The sequence below is a fragment of the Lepeophtheirus salmonis genome, chromosome 5 (genome assembly GCF_016086655.4).
Source record: "Lepeophtheirus salmonis chromosome 5, UVic_Lsal_1.4, whole genome shotgun sequence".
Lineage (NCBI taxonomy): Eukaryota > Metazoa > Arthropoda > Copepoda > Siphonostomatoida > Caligidae > Lepeophtheirus > Lepeophtheirus salmonis.
The window spans coordinates 67,043,539-67,063,267 of record NC_052135.2 but is presented as its reverse complement, the minus strand read 5'-3'; the positions used below and the strand labels follow the sequence as shown (position 1 = coordinate 67,063,267).

The 19,729-nt window shown below is 28.9% G+C and overlaps 1 protein-coding gene across 1 annotated transcript in view; it reads left to right on the top strand.

Annotated features, from left to right (window-relative positions):
• Nucleotides 1-11,074: 11,074 nt before the first annotated feature.
• Alk (Anaplastic lymphoma kinase) overlaps nt 11,075-19,729 on the top strand; it is a 312,304-nt gene continuing 303,649 nt past the window's right edge. The window contains exon 1 of the mRNA XM_071888914.1: nt 11,075-11,276. The gene's annotated coding sequence lies outside the window, so the exon portion shown is untranslated. The remainder of the gene's footprint in view (nt 11,277-19,729) is intronic.

Sequence of the window (19,729 nt, the reverse complement as noted above, 5' to 3'; positions counted from 1 at the left end):
TCTTCAGGTGAGTGTCTAGTAGTTAAGTGTTATTGTGTTCATGAAAAACTAAGAGTAACGCTGATAAATTTTTGGGGAGATATCTTCCATATTATAAAGTCAAAAGTTGTCTTTTTGCCGACACTTAATAACTCCGTATGTATTCTGGGTACTACTTCTAATAAAAATAGAGTAATTTTTTTAATAAAGTTCCACAATATGAAAATAAAAGCATAAACCAAGACTCCTTCTCAAAAAATCTCTGGGCACTCATGATTCAATGATGCTACCCAATCTGTAGTACATAATTTTTGTTTAATTTTCCACAGAGTACTTATTTTTAAACAATACCCAGCATCACTTATTCTATTAATTGTATTTTTCATCTACTGAGGATTTTTGAAATAAAAAGTGAGTCTGAACAACATATGCGCCGAAATAAACTATACTTAGATACTATAGAAACAACGTCTACAACAAACAATCACACCATTTCAGTGCAAAGAGAAATTTCATCCATTGTTTTAATTTAAAACAATAAATATTGTATTCACACTGCAATGGATTTGTATTAATATATAAAAAAAGTGTTAATCTATGCATTTAATAATGTAACTAATAATTTAAAAATATGGCATATTTATAATAAGTAGACTTTTTCTTAATATGTTTTTTTTTTTTCAAAATGTGTTTAAAGAAATAATCTAAAAATAAAGAAATATAAAGTTTGAGTCATATTAATCATTGTTTAGAGTTTGCAAATGACACAACAAGCTGTTTATCCCGCAGTTTTATTTGAAAAATAGAATGCCTGTATAATAATAGTCATCATTAAGAAAAATATAAATTATAACTATTTTAGACGAATCCTTAAAAAGTTAATATATAGTTTTCCCTTTTTTTTTTGGGGTCAACATGTATCAATTTACAAACCCCAAAAACACTATTACACATTATATACTCATATTTCACTAAAAAACATAACCAATTGAGAATAGTTTGCCAAAAAATAATATTTATTTGACAAATTCAAAGATTCATCAGTTACGTTAAAATAGTCTACGCTTTTCATTCATATACGAGCAACACAAATCATTACACTATCCGTGAAAGCGTTTTTAAATTTAGTTGTGACAAGAACCCTGAAGTATTCAGATGCATATCTAATAATCATGTGTTTTATATCTGCACTTCAGAAACAGTGACAACTTCACACTTTTTGTGGGATAGCCCAGTTTTGAAGCCTGGCTATATACTCAACTCTTGAAAGGCTAGTAAACGAACGCTTCAGACACCCAGTAGACAGGAAATACTAATTACACTAACTTACAATAATAAAAAAATTACCATCATTTGTGATTGTGAAAGTTCAGTGCTGCTTATACTCCGTTAATGCAACCAAGTTAAAGCGTCACATTAGACCAATAAGTTTATTAAAATGTTACATATATTTTGTCTTTGTAAAATTGGTATTTAAACTGTTCACTGTTTATGTGTTCATCGTCTATTTATTATTTTAACAAAGCACAATCTTACAGTGTCCATTGTTTTTTTTTTTACTTTTAACATATAATTGTGGCTTATGGGTAGTTTTTCAACTGATATTGGAAGTAATTCCTTCAGTCCAAAATATTAACATCTTATTTAAGACTACATTTAGAGTATTTTAATTGTATTTGCCCATATGTTATATGTCTAGGATGATTTTATTGTTCTCTAACAAGATTCAAGTTTTCAAAATGCTTAAAATATATGTTTGTAAATATATAAGACAAAATACTTATTTAATTAAAATATTTTAAGTGAACTCAAATTTTACAATAACTTGTGTATTCATTAGTTAAAGCTTTTTAATGTTCAAAGAAAAAAAAATCTACTACCTAATTTGGTTTTCTTGATATACTAGGCTGTTATAAATTGTCTATAAATGAAAATCATACTTAATTTTTTGTCTAAATATTAGGTTTTAAGTCAATTTATAGAAAAAATAGTCTGTATAAGGAAATTTTTCCCACACTGTTTTATATCAGAAACTATACCCGCAAGGAAAATAATTTATCCAATATTATTTAGGTGTAATGATTTCTTTATTCTTATGAATAAAGTAGTAATTGATTTTGATAATATTTTTGGGGTAGAGTAACAAGTTCTATTGTTCTTTTAGAACCATGTATTACTTTCCCTCCATATCTTATCAATAATAAATTCCAGGTTTTTCTTAAAGCTCCAAAATTTAGTCTTATTACAACAACTAATTAGAGTATTCCCTTTATAAGATATTTCAGATTAATCTATATTTGACAATGTATGGTTACAAAAATTAAAACGTGTTTATATTATAAAACTGGGCTCCAAAATACCCAAGGAATCTAAAGTAAATTTAAATGATTATATTTATTTATTTACTACCGGGAAAATCAGGCATTGCTTAGAGTTATAAGGCATTGACAAACAAAAGAAAATACAGAATAACTTTGTTTTAATAATAAAGATTTGCATTCCTTATTTCTTTTTTAAGATGACACGCCAAGTTTGAGCCACGTTTGTGGCTACATAGTTATTTCTTAGATCGTATAGTCATGCAGTTGTAAGATATTAAGTGCACACTCAAAAAGGAGGCATCGATTGATGAATTTTTTTGTTTAATTAATATATATTGTAATACAACTTATTAAACCAAATTAATAATATACGAAGTCCGAAATGCTTGACTAAGAGATCCAATTTCCACTCCAAAAAATTATTTGCCAAATTATTCTTTATCCAATTTGTTTAAAATGAAAAATCTGAAGAGATAAAACATGACTAAAAGAAGTAGTAAACCCAAATCATGCCAAATATAAATTTTATATTTGACAATTTATGAATGAATTGAGTTTTCAACACTTATAATAAAGAAAGAAAGATTTAAAGGATGAGGAAAAATCCTTTCAATCTCCTTATTTATAGGAACTGGTTCAGTGGAGGGGAAAAAAATCATGACAAAAATAAACAAAAAATCATCACCAAGTTTGTTGAAGGCAAAGCGTTGACAAACTTTATTATTGAAGAAAAAACAATCAACCCCAAAATAATTAACACAAACCCCTTTACTACGTTGTCACAGAAGTTGTTCCAGTACAGGAGAGTGCCATCTTCGATATATAAAGTCAAGTTGAATTAAACGGACCCGTGAATGTTTTTTCTGCAAAGAAGCCGTAAAATCGTAACTCCATTTATTTAAATTTTTTAATCAAGTGAGAACTCAAATATCTAGGGTGGTGAGTTTTATTACCGATAGGTTTGGTATAAGTCTCAAATCGTGAAATTGGTTAACTGTTCAAACGATGAGAAGAGAATATGACTTGACATTGGGGGCGATAACAGGAAAGAGCCTGAGGTTAATTTATCAAGAAGACCTTCTCTGCCTGTAAGTCAGGATTTTTAAACTATATTTTGTTTTATATTTGACTATTTAAATTTAGCTATGATTAAACCCAACACAAAATGAATGATGTTAATATGAAAATTCTTATTTATATTTTATGAAAATTCAGTTTTGAGTTTTGTTCTATCGGTTCTTATCAGAGATAAAAGAGTGTGATCAAATCCAATTCAGTCTGTTCTAGTCTAATACTACTGTTTAGTCTTAAAAAAGGAAAACTCAATTCCTGATTTGTCATTGAGGTGTTTCTTCCATTTTGTCCAAAGAAATGATCACCTACACAATACTACTACTGATTAAAAGAACAACTTGACGTAAATGCACATAATTCACTTCATCATTTACTTTTACATATTTATTAAAATTCATTATTAATCAAATAACATATTGGGTTTTAAATCGAGCCTGGCTGTGCAGAAACTAAATGAAAATCGTACAACTACATGTTAAAATATGTCATCCTTTGTATATGTAAAAGAAAATATTTGAATCTTATCAAATTAAGGCTTAGTTCCCAAAGATATGTATTTAATCCAACTATTATTATAATATAAAGGATCTCTGTGAGGTATTTCATACTTTTTATTATGTCTCTTGCATTATGATCTAATTTGAAAAGTCATGAAGGAGAATGTTTTCCATCAATCTCATTTTATTCAATTTATAAAGGCGTGTTGTCACATCTATCATACGTGTACATAAGGGTAATGGTAATCCATTTATTTATGTGAAACCACTCAGAAACTCAAAACTTGTATGTTCAGTTGAAAAATATTAATTTTATTTTTGAAAATAAAATATCAATTTACCCGTTCCCGTGAAGTAAAGGTTCGTACAAATATGTAATTTGAAAATATATGATTTGAGAACAAAAATTTAAGCTTATTATTTTCTATAAAATTAAAATTTAAACTTTTTTTTTTAATGTCGATTTAATGTCCTCCATAATTTTCAGAACCATTTTCCCTTTCCATCTGGGAATATCAAATTTATTAAATTTATCTCATTTCCAATTGGTTATCAAGCTCATTTTTTGCTATATCATATAGAATCTGGTGAAATGAAGTTAACAATTTCGTAAAAGTTGATTTATTGTAATTTCAAAACTAAAACTAATAATCTCCTAAGAATTAGTGACAAAATATTTTAAGTAAGATTGTACAGCTGTCTGGCACAATGAAAAAAAACTAACAATAAGGTCATACAATGCACATGAATTATATCGTATCTTATGTATGTTTGTAAGCATCTTCCACTTGATTTAAGGGCAATGAAAAGTTTTTTATAAGGACGATTGGCATAATATAATTTACATAAGTACTTGAAATTATCTTGCCATCCAGGGATTACTTTTTTTTAACATCATCAATTGTGAATACATGAAATTCTTCTCCTTTAAGTTTTCTACCATCAAAATAAATACAATATGAATCTCTACTCAGTAATTTTTGAAAAATCTTTGCCTTCATATTGTGGTATTATCTTATCACTCGATTCCAGAAACCTGACTGACTCGGATGGGTTACATTATATCACTATTAAAATATAATTGCAAGAAAATCGTGCGTTTTACAGGCCCCAATATTGTTTCCGTGCATCAGTAAACTTGTTGTTGAAATTTCTGCTCTTCCTATATTTGTCTTGCATTGTGGAGATGAAAACAATGACAAATAAATTGATAAACATAATATAGTCATATCGATTATTTGACTGTTTAGTTCTTTCACGTAAATATTGATCGAAATTATACTCAAAAACTTGATTTAAAAAAAGGCTTTAACTACAAAATCTATATAGGCTTAGACTTTAATGGGCATTTTCGTGTTCTGCGACTTAAATAATAATAATTAATGTGGGTTTTAGACAACAGGCACTCTAAGACCAAAATTATTTTGTATAGTGTTATATATTAGATAAATTAACTCTAAAAAAAATCGAAGAGAAATGTAATAATGTCAAATGATACAGAAGAAGAATCGATCCAATGGAGGTTAGAATTGCAATAAATAGGAACAGTTCCAACCGTCCTGTGCTGCAACAGTTCGTGGTCTCCCCTAGTTATGATGACTTTAATGCAATAATTGATATTCCATCAATGTCCAATATTAATTACCTAAAAAAATTATTAATCAAGAAGTATTATGTGGCTCATTATTTTATTAAATTACTTACAGAGATATAATTTGTATACTTATAATAACCGAGTAGTTTTAATCAGAGATCAGATTCGGTCTAGGCTCAAGCCCGAAAGCCCGCTGTATTAATCTGATTTTAGCAATTTAGCTCGAAAAGCCTGTGCCCCGTACCTTCCAGTCAGACATTTATTTCTAAAGTAAAATAATTCATTTACAACTAATCAATAATGTCATTATCAATTTGACACATATTGAAAAATATACTGACAATGATGTTATTAATTATTTTGAAATGCAGGGTGGGGTACCACATCAATCGTGTGTGTAAACGTCTAAGTACATATAAATGTATATATATTTATAAATAAAAAATGAGTAGAGTTGCTCTCGCAATTAAATTCCTTTAATCAACTAAAAGTGAGTTACCACATATATCGTGCGAGTACACCCTTAAGTATATATATACCGATATATAAGAGTTAATAATATATTAATACGAGTATACACATACACTAGTTTATTTCATATTTTTCATTTTGTAGAGATGTCGGGATTGCTGAATCAAAATCAATTCTTATTCATAAAAAAATACAATTTGCAAATTTTCAGCGAAATTGATAAATATTTAGAGGTTTACTTGTACTTCATTGGTGGAGAAGAACTAGGTTCTATTCAATCAAATTTAAAAAAAAGTAAAAATAAAACTGTAATTAATCCAAAAGTTGCATCAGCTCTTGATCACACAAAAAAGTATAATCGAATATATATATTTTAGCAGAATCTGTCAAGAGTATGGGCGAAAACATTATTAAGTTTGCTCTTACCCAAAGTACTATTCGTGACATGACAATAAAATATATATCAAAATTTCCAATATACCATTCTTTTAGAATCCATTGGGACGGTAAAATGAATGTAAAATGATACAACCACTTCAAACACATGTAAAAAACCTGAAACTTGTGCTCAATTAGAACAAAATCGTTATAAAAAAGTTATTAACGTTTGCATGTAAACATCACATTATAAAATTAATAATTGGCTCTGTTTTTAATTCATGTATGGGAGATACCGCTTCTACCGAGGTTCTACTGTATCAAAGGTTCCAAAAAATGTGGCAAATGATAGACAAAACTAATTACGAGCCTGGAACTGTAAATAGAGAAATAGTATGTCACACTGAAGTTATAGGAGAATAAATTATCAATTTTGCCAATGATCATCTTGATCGGAGTCTTCCAAAAGATAATTATAAAGAATTTTTGGAACTCACAAATATGTTTGTTGGTGGTACTCCAAAACGTGGAATAAGATTTATGTCTACAGGTCCAATACACTACACTCATTGGTTGTCTAATGTATTGTAATGTTTAAAAATTTGGTTATTTTTGTCATAATTTAAAATAATTTCTAAAGAGGAACAAGGATTGCGGGAAATTTTTATGTGTATTTTACGAATATTTTCGAAAGTATGTATCTCTGCTCCTAGAGCCACAGATGCTCAATTTAATTATTTTAATTGGATGAAATCACTTAATAATTAATCCGGAATCCAAATTCGATTTTCAAAAACGGCATTTCCAAGAATTTAAAATTTTATGGTATTTATTTGAAGAGCTTGTTGGTTTGGCTCTATTTGATTGTCCAAAGAGTTTAGCAACGAAAAAACCAATATTATTTGAATTGAAAAATATGGATAAAACAAGATCAAAATTCAACAGAAAAAATTATCCATAAAAATTTAAAAGACTTTGGTACATAAAAGACAAAAGAAAATTGTAAAGATGTTGAAACTCCAAGAAGAGTTTTCAAAAATTGATCAAAATTATGGCTAAGTAACTATGATTATAAGAAATTCCTTCAAATATTTGATGTTCTTTAAGTTGTCAATGATCAAACAGAACGAGGAGAGGAACTTATTAAAGAAACAGTGTCTCTTTAACAACTGACAAACTGCAGTTTCAATTATTATAACAAGCTGTTGAAGGATCCAAAGATTATCCATATTCAAAAAAAATCTGTATCTAAGATACCCATGTATATTAGACTTATGTATTACTCAGAAAAAAGAATAACCATTTATTAATATGCAATTTTATAATAATGCTTGATAGAATAGAAACTATTATTTTTATCCTATAAATTATCTTATGTTAATAAAGTTATAAAATATATGTAACACAAAGCAAAATAAATAATTATTAAGGATAATTCCGTATTATTTTTTTTTTAATTATCCAAATAAAAAAAACGCTCTGAACAAACACTTTACAAGTGATTTTTCAATAAAAAAAAAATTGTCACCCTAAACCTTTAACAATTCAACCATATGAAAATATGTCATGAAATTTGTATATTTTTAGGAGAAAAAAAAAGAAAAATTATAAAACATGGCGTGCAATATTTACTATATGTTTTATTTTTGTCTTCCACTATTTTTCATTATAATTGTGAAAATTAAAAAAAATTTCACCTAAATAAAACATATATGTATCTTATAGGAAATTTTACCATTTAAAAAAAAATTATAGAATATAAAAAGCTTTATCTTAAACTGTTTTCATGATCATTGAACATGAAGTCGTTGAGCTACCTCAAAATTTATTTCAATTTTGCTGAAACTTTTCTAATTGTATTTTTCTATCAAAAGGAACGGATTTTGACCCGGCGACATGGACATTTCAACAAAATGAAAAATACGAAATACCTTAGTGTACACGCAAGATAGATGTGGTAAATCAATTTAACACTTACATATATGAATGATAACATTGATTACTGTCCTCCAGAAATGACGATAAATTAAGAAGACATAAAACAGTGGAGCGGTATTTTAGGGAAAAGGCTGGAAATCAAAAGATGTGCGAACTTTTATCATCGTCATAAAAAAGTAGTAACTACACGGTGCTGTTTTATAAATGTTTAGCTGTCATGAGTACATATTTGATTACCTTTATTGTATAGATTCTCGTTGTACAACTTGGGTATTTAGCCGATATTTTCTACCCCGATCCACTTCAAAACGAAATGACAGCATCAAGTAGTAGCTGGTAATTAAAAGTACCAATTTTTTTATTCAATAGTTCTTGTAACTTGAACAGTCTAGTTATACAAGTTACAAACCATAAATATACAATAAAAACATTTTAATGCCAACTTCCAATTGCTTTTAAATTATCAATGATATAATTTCGATAAATGAATATACAAAAAGATTCATGATTATCTATTAATGTTTTCTAAAATAGTAAATTGCATTAGGTAAACATACATTTAAACTTTTTTTTAATGTAGCTTATGTTAGTCATTTATGAATCGATTATCCGAATGATTTTTAAACATTACATATTTTCCGATAAAAACTTTATTTTTTTAATGCAATAAGAAAAGTGTAAGTTTAAATTAATTCAGTTAGTTATTTTCAAATAAATTACATATTTTATGAAAAAAGAATGTAACATTCAAAATTATATGAAAATATAATCAACAGTGTGTGCAAATATATAAATTTGGGAGTTATTATAGCCATTTCTTACAAATAAATAAAAAACATTGTATTCATTTTTTTTATGTTTTTTCATTTCATTGGTTAGATGAAGTTGCACAGATTTAGTTTCCGTAAAGAAAATAGTATTAAAATGACACCACCATACCTTCGAATTGTCTTTTATGTTCATATACATAATTAAGTATGTGAATATTGACTAAATTACCTGAATGTAAGTTTGAAAAAAAAGTATATTTTGATAAGAGAAATATAAATGCTCACAATAATCATTCCTTATTATAATGAAAATTCTAACAAATCAGCAAGCAAGGAGAAATACAGTTATCTTTTTCAGCCTTCTCACAATTTTTTCATGACAACTTCTCAGGTGCAGATTTTTTTTTAATAAATGATTTAATTTAGCTTTATGTGTATTTGCATGAGAATCCCACTTCTCTATGGTTGTGAGGTTTATAGTTACAGATTCAGAAAACTTCTTGAAAAGGGAAATTGTAACTTGCTTGAAGTTTCATTATAATAGGATCAATTTTTTTTTGTTTTTCTTTTGCACACTCCATGGGATTATTCACTTCATTTTCATTGATCACTTTTCCTTGAAGATTATGTTGGCCAGCATATGAGGTCTTGTAATGAACTGTTTATTCCTTTTTTAAACAACTTTGCAGATTCTTTATTATTTATATAATGATAAAGTTATTTTTTCAAACGTCTAACGTATGAGAAATAGTGCACTTGTCGCTCTGAAACTCATCCAAAGCTTTTGTATTAGTCTGCAGTGGACTTAGTAATTTCTCAATAAAACAATTTATGCCTAAATTTGTTATTTTTTTTTTTTTAATGATCAATCACTTCCCTGACATCACATGGTGTCATGTGAATGAGCCAATTATTTATGTATAACATTATACAATATGACATTCAGTTCCGTCGAAGGCGTGATGAGACATTAATCACCTTTCCCTCGATATCTTGCCCTGGTATAGTGATTATGTGATCGTTGGAGTATTGGAAGTATTATGTTGGGCTACAATATTTTTATCTTCAAAAAGAAAATAGTATTGTTTTTTTAAGTATTACTTGAAAAAAGGAACTTTACTGAACCTTTTTAAATTCAACAACATAGCTTTAAAATTAAAATTTCCGAAGTTCAGTAACATAAATTAAAAGTTAAAACTACTGAATCCCTTTGTAAATTGAGAATGTTTTACAAAAAGTCATTTTCAAATGTCTATAGAGGTCAAAAAACGCCCTTTGAAGACTGGAACCTTAATAACATAATTTTTTCTTTAAAATACCTCAGAAGATTGAATAAACATGTCACTCTAAAAATGTTGAACTTTTTTGTGACCTTTGACCTTTTATATGACTTTAAACTGTACTTTATAAACTTAAAATGATATGTAACTATGCCTTTAAGCATAAAAAGCATCCATTAAAAAATCCATATTGGGGCCTATATAAGAAAGTTTCTTATAACGTTTAAAGGTTTTAAACTAATGCTAAAAAATGAGGGTATTTTAACTCGTATTACAAATTCGAATGCAGAGTCTATAATTGACTCCAATGTCTTAATATGAAGAAGAAAAATATATTTTAGATTCTCTTCTGTTGTGGATTTTCTTCTATTCTGGATTTTTGGTTGACATTATGTTTTTGTTTGGAGATAGTATATATTTACGAATTTAATTTTCATTTTGCATTTTTGAATTGAAAATGATCAAAAATCATAATCGAAACATGACGATGCCATTTGGGGAAGGGGGGGGGAGCGAGAAAAAACTTTCTCTTTCCGTCCCTTTCTCCGATGTATATAAACTTTAGATATAAGGAAAAGGGAACTTCCCTTAGTTATGACTGAAACTACTACACGCTCTAAAGATACTAAAATCGTCTCTCTATTCACATACGTTTTTATTTTTCTTCTTCTCCTCTTTATAATTCGTTCGTAAGACGAAGGATATTCTCAATTAACCACCTTCTTTGTTTTTATTTCTTCCTTTCTGTCGAAAGTCTTCGATTGCTTTTGTTAGTTCAATGAAGTTTTTTCGTTCGTGACAGTCTAATAAATACATATATTTTCCTATATATATATGTACTCGTACATACGAATATAAGTACATATAATCTTACTATAAAATATTAAATTATTATTGATTATTTAATATTTATTTGCGAATGTAGTTTACAAAAAAAAAGTGATTATAATTTTTTATTTATAATTTGTAACGAGGTAAGATAGTTATATATTTTATGCTTTATTATTTACAAAAATGATTCTTCAATAAATAAACAAACTGGAATGTAGTAACTCAAAATTGCATTTTTTTGCTTGAGCAAATTATTGTCAATTTTTATTAGCCTTTTGGAGAGGTTACAAATTGCAATTAAAGTAGCAAAATTGATCAGCAAAATAAAATCATATAGAATGGATCAATCTTATTTGAAGGGCCATATATTATACAATATTAAAAATAAAATAAAGTTTTTAAAATATATCAATAATTCCTATTATTGACTGAAATATTGAGCTGTTATTTTATATTAAATAAAAAAAATAATTCGAATTTTCTGAGTTTCTTGATTTTTGTATATGGTTGTTTTTATGTTGACACGCCACAAATACTATCATTGCATGTCAAAAAAAGGTTATACCTTTAATTATGTGTATATTTGGATAATTTGTAAGAAACTACAAAATACAACAAAAAATTCATTTTTAAATACCGGCTGTAGAACAAGTAATGAGACCTTCTAAAAATACAGTTTTAAATAGGTGTTGTAGATTAAATCTTAAAGTTCTGATTATTTTTCAATAGCTTATATTTATGTACATATTCTTATAAAATTATGTATATGTTGCGATGGAGGAAGGAAAAGCTATCAGAGGCAACTTAATCTGCGTAGGGAGGACTAACTAGGACACCATGAATGCCTTAAATGTCAGCAAGGCCGAAGTGTGTCAGGTCAGAAATCGTATGGCTGATGATGACAACCTTAAGAACAACCCCAAGAGTGGAAGACCCGCCAAAAAGAAAGCCTGAAGATATCATGGAGGTCTTTAAGTTCAACCCAACTATAAATATGTCAGAGTACACCAAGAAGAAAAAGGTGCATCGGTCTACTGTTGGCAAGGTCATCTGAAAGGCTGGAAGAGAGTGCTTAAAAGAATTGGGAGGCAACTCCTATTCCAACGTCAAAAAGAACACTTTATTCAGCGACGTCAACAACTGTTGAATGATCTGAAACACAACAGCAACCAGGTAATTTTTTTTTATCTGATGAAAAGACCTTTACTGTTGACCCTATCTACAACAAGCAAATTGATCGGGTGGTATGCTTTGGAAAGGCTAACAACACCATCAAGACAATAACTAAGATCAAACATCCGAAATCTGTGATGATGTTGGGGTTATGGCATCAAATGGAGAAAAAATGCCTCCTATTTGACGGTTACCCACGGTCGACCACTTGATGGTATTTAAGGAAAATAGGGTAACATAGATCACCAAGCCTATAAAGAAGTACAACAAGGCCAGGTACATATTTCAGCAGGATGGCGCTCTGGCCCATCCTCATAATATTGTACAAGAGTGGATGGGTAGCAACATGAACTTCTGGTCCAAGAACCTTTTGCCCCTTCTTAGCCCAGACCTGAATCCATTGGATTACTCAATTTGGTGCCAAATTGAGAAAAGGGCCTGCAAAGTCAGCCACCCATATATTGATATCCTGAAGACCTCCAGTAACAAAGAGTGGATTATCTTGAAAAATGAATACGTTGCCAATGTGTGAAAGGGGTTCTGAAGGCGGTTGAAGCCTCTTAGTAAGACTGATGCTGGCCAGATTCATAATTAATGTGCATTATTATAGTAAAAAGTATTATATGTAAAACATCATTTTCATCAGTTATGAGTATTTTAATGACTGCTTATAGGCAGGTTTCAGTACTTTTAATACGCTCGGTATTTTTAAATTAAATATTGACGCAAAATGTACTTTTATAACTACAATTTTTACAAAAGTTAATTATATCTATTAAATATACTTTAAGTAAGTTAGTAAAAGTTGATTTATTTGAACAGTAATATTTCTTTTTATTTTATAAATAGTTTCTTTAATATTTTTTTAAGTAATATTAATTAGATTTTTATTTATAAATTGACTAATGCTTAAGAATGTTCAAAACCGTCGATGCTTCTTAATACATTTAACATAAGAATAGTAAATCACAAAATTTAATATCGAAAGCTATAAAAAGCAAAGAAATTGTACAATGAAATAAAACTATTAATCAGAGTTGGACGCTAATAGAAACATTAAAATAGATTCTAGTCCATTTATAAAAATGTTTGGCAGTTTTAATGGTACTTAGATTATTTAACATCAGTTGCGAGAAGATTCAAGTAAAATATCATATGACACAAGTTGGGTTTAACATTATGGCTATGGGAAGGTGGCTGTATGAGATAGTTTATGAAGTTTAATAATGTATGTCATGTATTGAATTCAGGTTTTAGAGTAAATATGGCAACGTTGTGGATTATCAAATCTTGTATAACCCTTCTCCAATGATAACTGTCCTGAGCTACTTTGTACTTACCTAATTATAAAATTTAATTAATTCAAATGATGCTGTATACTTATAAAAAACTGTTGCTAGAAAGAAAAAAAAATATTTTATTTCATTATTGATTAAATATATGTTTTAGATAAATATACAATAATAATTAATTGGAGTGCTTCCATAAAAAATAATATTGTTATTCGATTTATTCAGAAAAACACAATTGTATCTTATTCAAAAACGTTTAAAGCAGTTTACTAAACCATACAAATGGAGAATTTATTAAATGAAATATATTTTTTAAATTCATTTTACATCTTCACACTAGTAAAAGCATGATTTTTTTTTTTTAAATCGATCCCAAAACTTTTGAAATCTGTTGGAAATTATGTTATATTTATATTTATGGACTTTTAGAGTTTCAAGAAAATTTATCAGAAACATCTTTAAGGAAATCGATAATTTTTTTCCAATTTTCTATTTTTATTGGCTTAAAAAAAGTTTGAGCTGCAATTAATTTGAGAAATTAGAGAAAGATTTGTTACATCTAAATTATAATATTACATTAATACTAAATGTTCTTAAAATTTGAACAAAAACAATTTGAAATCAATTTTTTAAAAGTTTTTTTTTTTTTTTACAGAATTTTTTAATTATTTTTAAGTAATTGATTTCAACCAAGAAATACAAAATAAATTAATATATCACAATATTTTTTATTTCAACTCTAATATAGTATAAAAAATACAATTGAAATTTGTAGCAAACTTTGAGTTGTCGTTAATTTATTATAAGTAAAACATAGAAATTTTCACATAAAACATATTAATATATCTTTCATACTCTCAAGGTTGAGTACAATAACCATTAATATACGTTAAGAAGTTTTAAGACCGATTTTGACAAAAATTTCCTGCTTTACAAGTGCGTTTTTATACAAAAGACATATGTTTGACATTATTACGCGTTATAACTATATTCTATGGTGCTAAAACTTGACTAAATATGTTTCAGTTTTTTTTGTTTTTATTTGGCAAAATGGTGTAACTTTATTCCCAACAAATATAAACATTTCGACTTAGTACACCACTTAACATATAGTTAATACTTAATAGTTAGACACAAAAAAAAAAAAAAATAGAAATATCAATCTTTTCATGTTAAAAAATTGCTATAAATAAGAAGTATCAAAAAAATAAAAAATAAACTAAAGTACATATGGGAAAAAATAACGTTAGTAACAAAATAGGTGTTTGTTAACTAAATAATCAGCCTATTCTTTTACTAACTTTGATGTGTAAATTAATAATGTGGATTATGTCTGCAAAGTTAAAGTATTTCTTTAACTTTTTTGCATATATTATTTGTTGACTTAAAGTAGAAATGGTGAAACCTTGTTTTCCCCCTTCTCACAATAGTGTTCTAAAAATACATCTTGTAGCTTCAAAATTTGTAAAATTTTCTAATAGTTCATGCTTTTACAAGTGCCTTTTCATTACAAAAACATATTTTTAACATTATTCCCACAATAGTTCTAAAATGCATCTCTATTAGTAGTAGGCCTAAAATTCTTGAGCAGTTCATATGAGATCTGCTCATAAGTTTATCTTACAAACCTGTAGTTTCAGAAGAGATGGATTGTAGTCATTGCTTCTTTCATTGCAAAACGGGCAGATACTCGCCCTTCTGGAAAATTAAAGCATTCTCATATGGGCAGTTCCCGACAGAGATGCTATTCCATTTTTTTTTGGTAAAATCGATGCAGTAATGATTTTTCTCAATATCCCAAATTAAAATATTTTTCATACTATATCAAAATGAATTGATTTATTATTTTTTTAAAAATATTTGTAATAGATTATCATTATTAATTACTTGCATTGTAAATACCTTTTTGTAATAGTAATTTGATATACCATTATCATGTTTCACTTTTAATTGTATGTACTCTTTTATTGTCATTCGTCCTCAACTTTCATAACTTGCTATTATTTTTTTTTTCATATATGATATTTTTGTGGGTCTTGTGGGAAAATGTAATTAAAAGGGAGAGAGGACAATTTTTAACACTTTTTGTTTTTGACTCAATTAGCCTGAGGTGGTTTGACTTGGACTCATCAAAAATAAATACAACATATGTCTTCAATTGTTTGAATATATTTAAAAATTAAACCAGTCAGTAGTTTTTACAAAAAAAAATGTATTTTAAGGACAGTAAATTTATGTTTTGAGTGACTATGTATGAGTATCATATGATAAAAAAAAAATTAAATAACAAATATAATTTGTTGAAAATTTATCTTCCATATTCAAGAAGAAAATCCATTGTATTACAATAAAGTGTGTCTGTTCTCTGACGCATAATAACTCTGAACAATGTCAGGTACTATCGCAAATACACTTTATAAATAATAAAAAACAAAATGCATTCTTATAAAAATATTCTTCCTTCCAAAAATTACTTTTTCCCCTCAAAATCAGTTAATATTCAATAGCTGCAAGAAAAATTTACATTAGTTACTGTTTTATTTTCTAATAATCTACATGATATTATATATTGTAATTTAAATTTTGTAGAAGTTTTATTTTTTGTGAAGGTCATGTCGCAACTTTCCCCATCTTACCTACAAATTGTATTATTCTTTTTAAGATCAGGAATAGTGCTTTCAAAATCAAAATATTAACTCTACTTTTTCCGACAAAACACAAAAATTTACAAATTTAAGAAAAGTAACTTTTTTATGTCTATGAGACTCACTGACATTCAACATGTTGTTTCTAATTTTTTAACAAATAATTTTCTCTTGACTGTAATACTTTTTTGTAATGTATATTTGAAAATTATTTTTAAATATATATTTATAATAATATAAAGTAAACATCTATTTTGTGTATAAATAGTAAAGTAACTTTATTACTCTACAATTACAGTTTTTTTTCAATAATACAGTTTCCGTATTGTAAATATTATATCAAGAATAAAAATTAGGAAGTTTATTGCATATACTTTTATTTATCAGAATTATGCATTTTTTACTTCCTAATACTGATGAACATAATTTTACTTTTACTATATATCTATTATGTTTATCAAAAATGTCAATATTTCCTCTATCAAATAAATGGATAAATCTCATATTGAATATTTATCTTTATAAATAAAGAAAAGTTTGCCAAGTTTTGTGTTTGTCTGAGAAGGACTCAAATAAGAAACGTATGTGTCTTATCCTTATCACGTCATATTCAAAAACAAAAGAAAGGAGGAGTGCATAGATAACATAAAAATAATCTGTGTTAATTTAAATGAGGTTTAGCAACGAGTGTGTGTAGGGTCAGCACTACATAAAAATAAAAGTTTATATTACCAGGCCGTGCAGAACTATTTACCGATTTTTGTTCTGAACATATTGCGGACAATAATGACATTTCGAATGACTTGAAAAACAATTTATTCATACATTTTTAGAATAATAAAATAGTTTGTGATCAAATTTAATCAATGTAGCCACCATTTGACTCAATGACACTGGTCAGGCGACGTCTGAAGCTGCCACAGACTTGCTGGATGTAATCGGCGTCCATGGAGGCCCAGGCCTTGTTGACAGCAGCCTTTAAGGCATTTAAGTTCTTGTGTCGTTTTTTGCAGGCCTTGGTCTCCACGTGCGCTTAGATAGAGAAGTCTAGTGGGTTCAGATCTGGGCTCTGAGGGGCCAGTAGTCCTTGGCCAAAAGTTCATGTTGTCTTTGAGCCACTCCTGAGCTTTCTTGGACGCGTGGGCGGGTGCTCCATCTTGTTGGAAAACCCAAAGAGAGTTGCCGACTATGGATTTGATCCACGGAATGACCTTGGACGCCAGAATCTTCACATAATCCTTTGCTGTTAATCTGAGCCAGTGGGGAACCATACCGGCTTCATGGCCTTCCCGTTGGATCTCCAAACATCTCCAAAGCTCACAAAACGATAATTTTGCCTGTTGAAAACAGGAACGACCGTAAAAGTTTTCTCATCTGAAAAAATGATGATGCGTCCAGATGAGCTCTTTATATCATTCAAGATTTTCTTGGCACGCTCAATTCTGACTTCTCGCTGACGTTCAGTTAGCAGAGGGCGTTCAGTACGCCTCAGGGACTTTCCGCCAGCCCTTTTCAATTCCCTTGAAACAGTTGATGTCGACGTTCCCATCTTTCTGGCCATGTCGGCAATGGGCATGTTGGGAGTCCTCTTGAACACTGCCATTACTTGCCTTGTTGAAACAGTGGGCTTCCTGCCAGCCCCAAGGGAATGCTGGAGATCACCCCCAGCCTCCAAGCGCTTGGAAACGTTGTAAATTGTCTTCAACGAGGCCACAACCTGTTCCTTAATGTTGTTATGAGGCACTCCCGCTCGGAGGAGGGCTGCAATTTTGATCCTCTTTGTTTCCTGATTGGACATGGTCTCACTTGTGGAAGCTGTTACGCTCTCACATGAAGGATTTTTGTTTATTTTAACAGTAAAAATACGAAACAATCAGATTGGTTGCCACAAAACCTCTTAAAAAGTATAATTACATCATTGGTAAATAATTTTGCACGGCCCGGTATTTAAACAACTTTTTTTGTTCAACTACGCTTAGTAACTCTTATTAACACCAATTTCTACCACAGTATTTATATACTGTGTGGTACATTGAAATTTGAACATTTACTGATTCAATAATTAATTGAGGTTGAGTGATTCAAATTAATTCATATTTCGATATATCGTACTTAACAACTAGTTACAAAAAAAAAAAATTGAGCTCTCTAGCTAAAGTAAAAGTCGAGAAAATAACAATTGATCGTGATAGACAAATTTCCATTCGCACTCTCTATGCAGTTGATCATCTCTTGGACCACCGTACACACCGTCAGAAAGTTTAAAACGTTTGAGAGGAAGACAGGCTCTGTCAAAAGGATCAAACTGAATCTGGAAGTGTTAAAGAAAATAGCCCAGGTCCATCCCCTCATGTCCATGAAGGTTCATATAAGAAATCTACGGATTTCACATCAGACTCTCCAGATAGCTATCAAAAAGTGGGTGGAAAGATCCTTGTGAAGAATGAGAGGCCACTTTTGACACCAACAATTATTAAACTTATCTCCTCTATTGCAAGTCTCATTTGAATGAGTCATTTTTTTCATTTGATTTCTTTTTGACACACTTTTGTCCTCCCCTTCAATCGTGATGCCAATACCCTGGATTACACCTCTTTGGCTCATGTAAAGGGGAAGCCCTGCACTGTCAATCATCCAAATACCGAGACCCCGAGAGCCATTGTCACTCATAACCGGTATACCATGAAACAGTACTACATCTTTAGCGGGTACCAGGCCTTCCACTGCGCCCTGAAAGCCATAATTGCTGCTAAGAGCTGCTGCATGAATAATTAAAATAGCTAAGGCACACATTTATTTAAAGTAATAATTTTGTGGAAATTAAAAAACCAAAACAATTAATATTGATGAATAAATATTATTAAAATACCGGTTATTACCTCTAATGTCAATTAAATTGTTAGTATGTTTATAATTTTATATTTAACTCGGTTATCTTATCAGTATAATAGACAAAAACGCAATTATAGACACTCAAGTGTCTCCAAGACATTAATCTGAAATAATACAAACTCCACATATTTACCAAATAATAATAATATATAAGTCACCCAGTGTCACAAATGTTACAAAATGTTCAACAAGAGAAGTTCAATGGAGGAGGAATCCTATTTTTTAATTGATGCGATAAACTGGACCGTGATCAAATGTTCAGAATGACTTCTGGGCATCCGCAAATGAGGAAGAAGGCGTGTGATGTCTTCACAAGTTCGAAACATAGTATCATTTCTTCATTTTGACTCTGAGTATCATTAGTTTTAAAAATATTCATATTAAATAAATGTATAATTGAAAGTCTATTGGTATCGTTTATTATAATTTTTGTCTATTTTTCTACTCGTTGATCTAAATATCTTTAAAATAGTACAGACTTATCTAATCGAACATATATACACATGTTATAGTATATATTAAAGATAAAACATAGAAAAACGCTTTACACGCCATATGAAAAACTCTTTAACAATCCTGAGTATATTTTGCCAA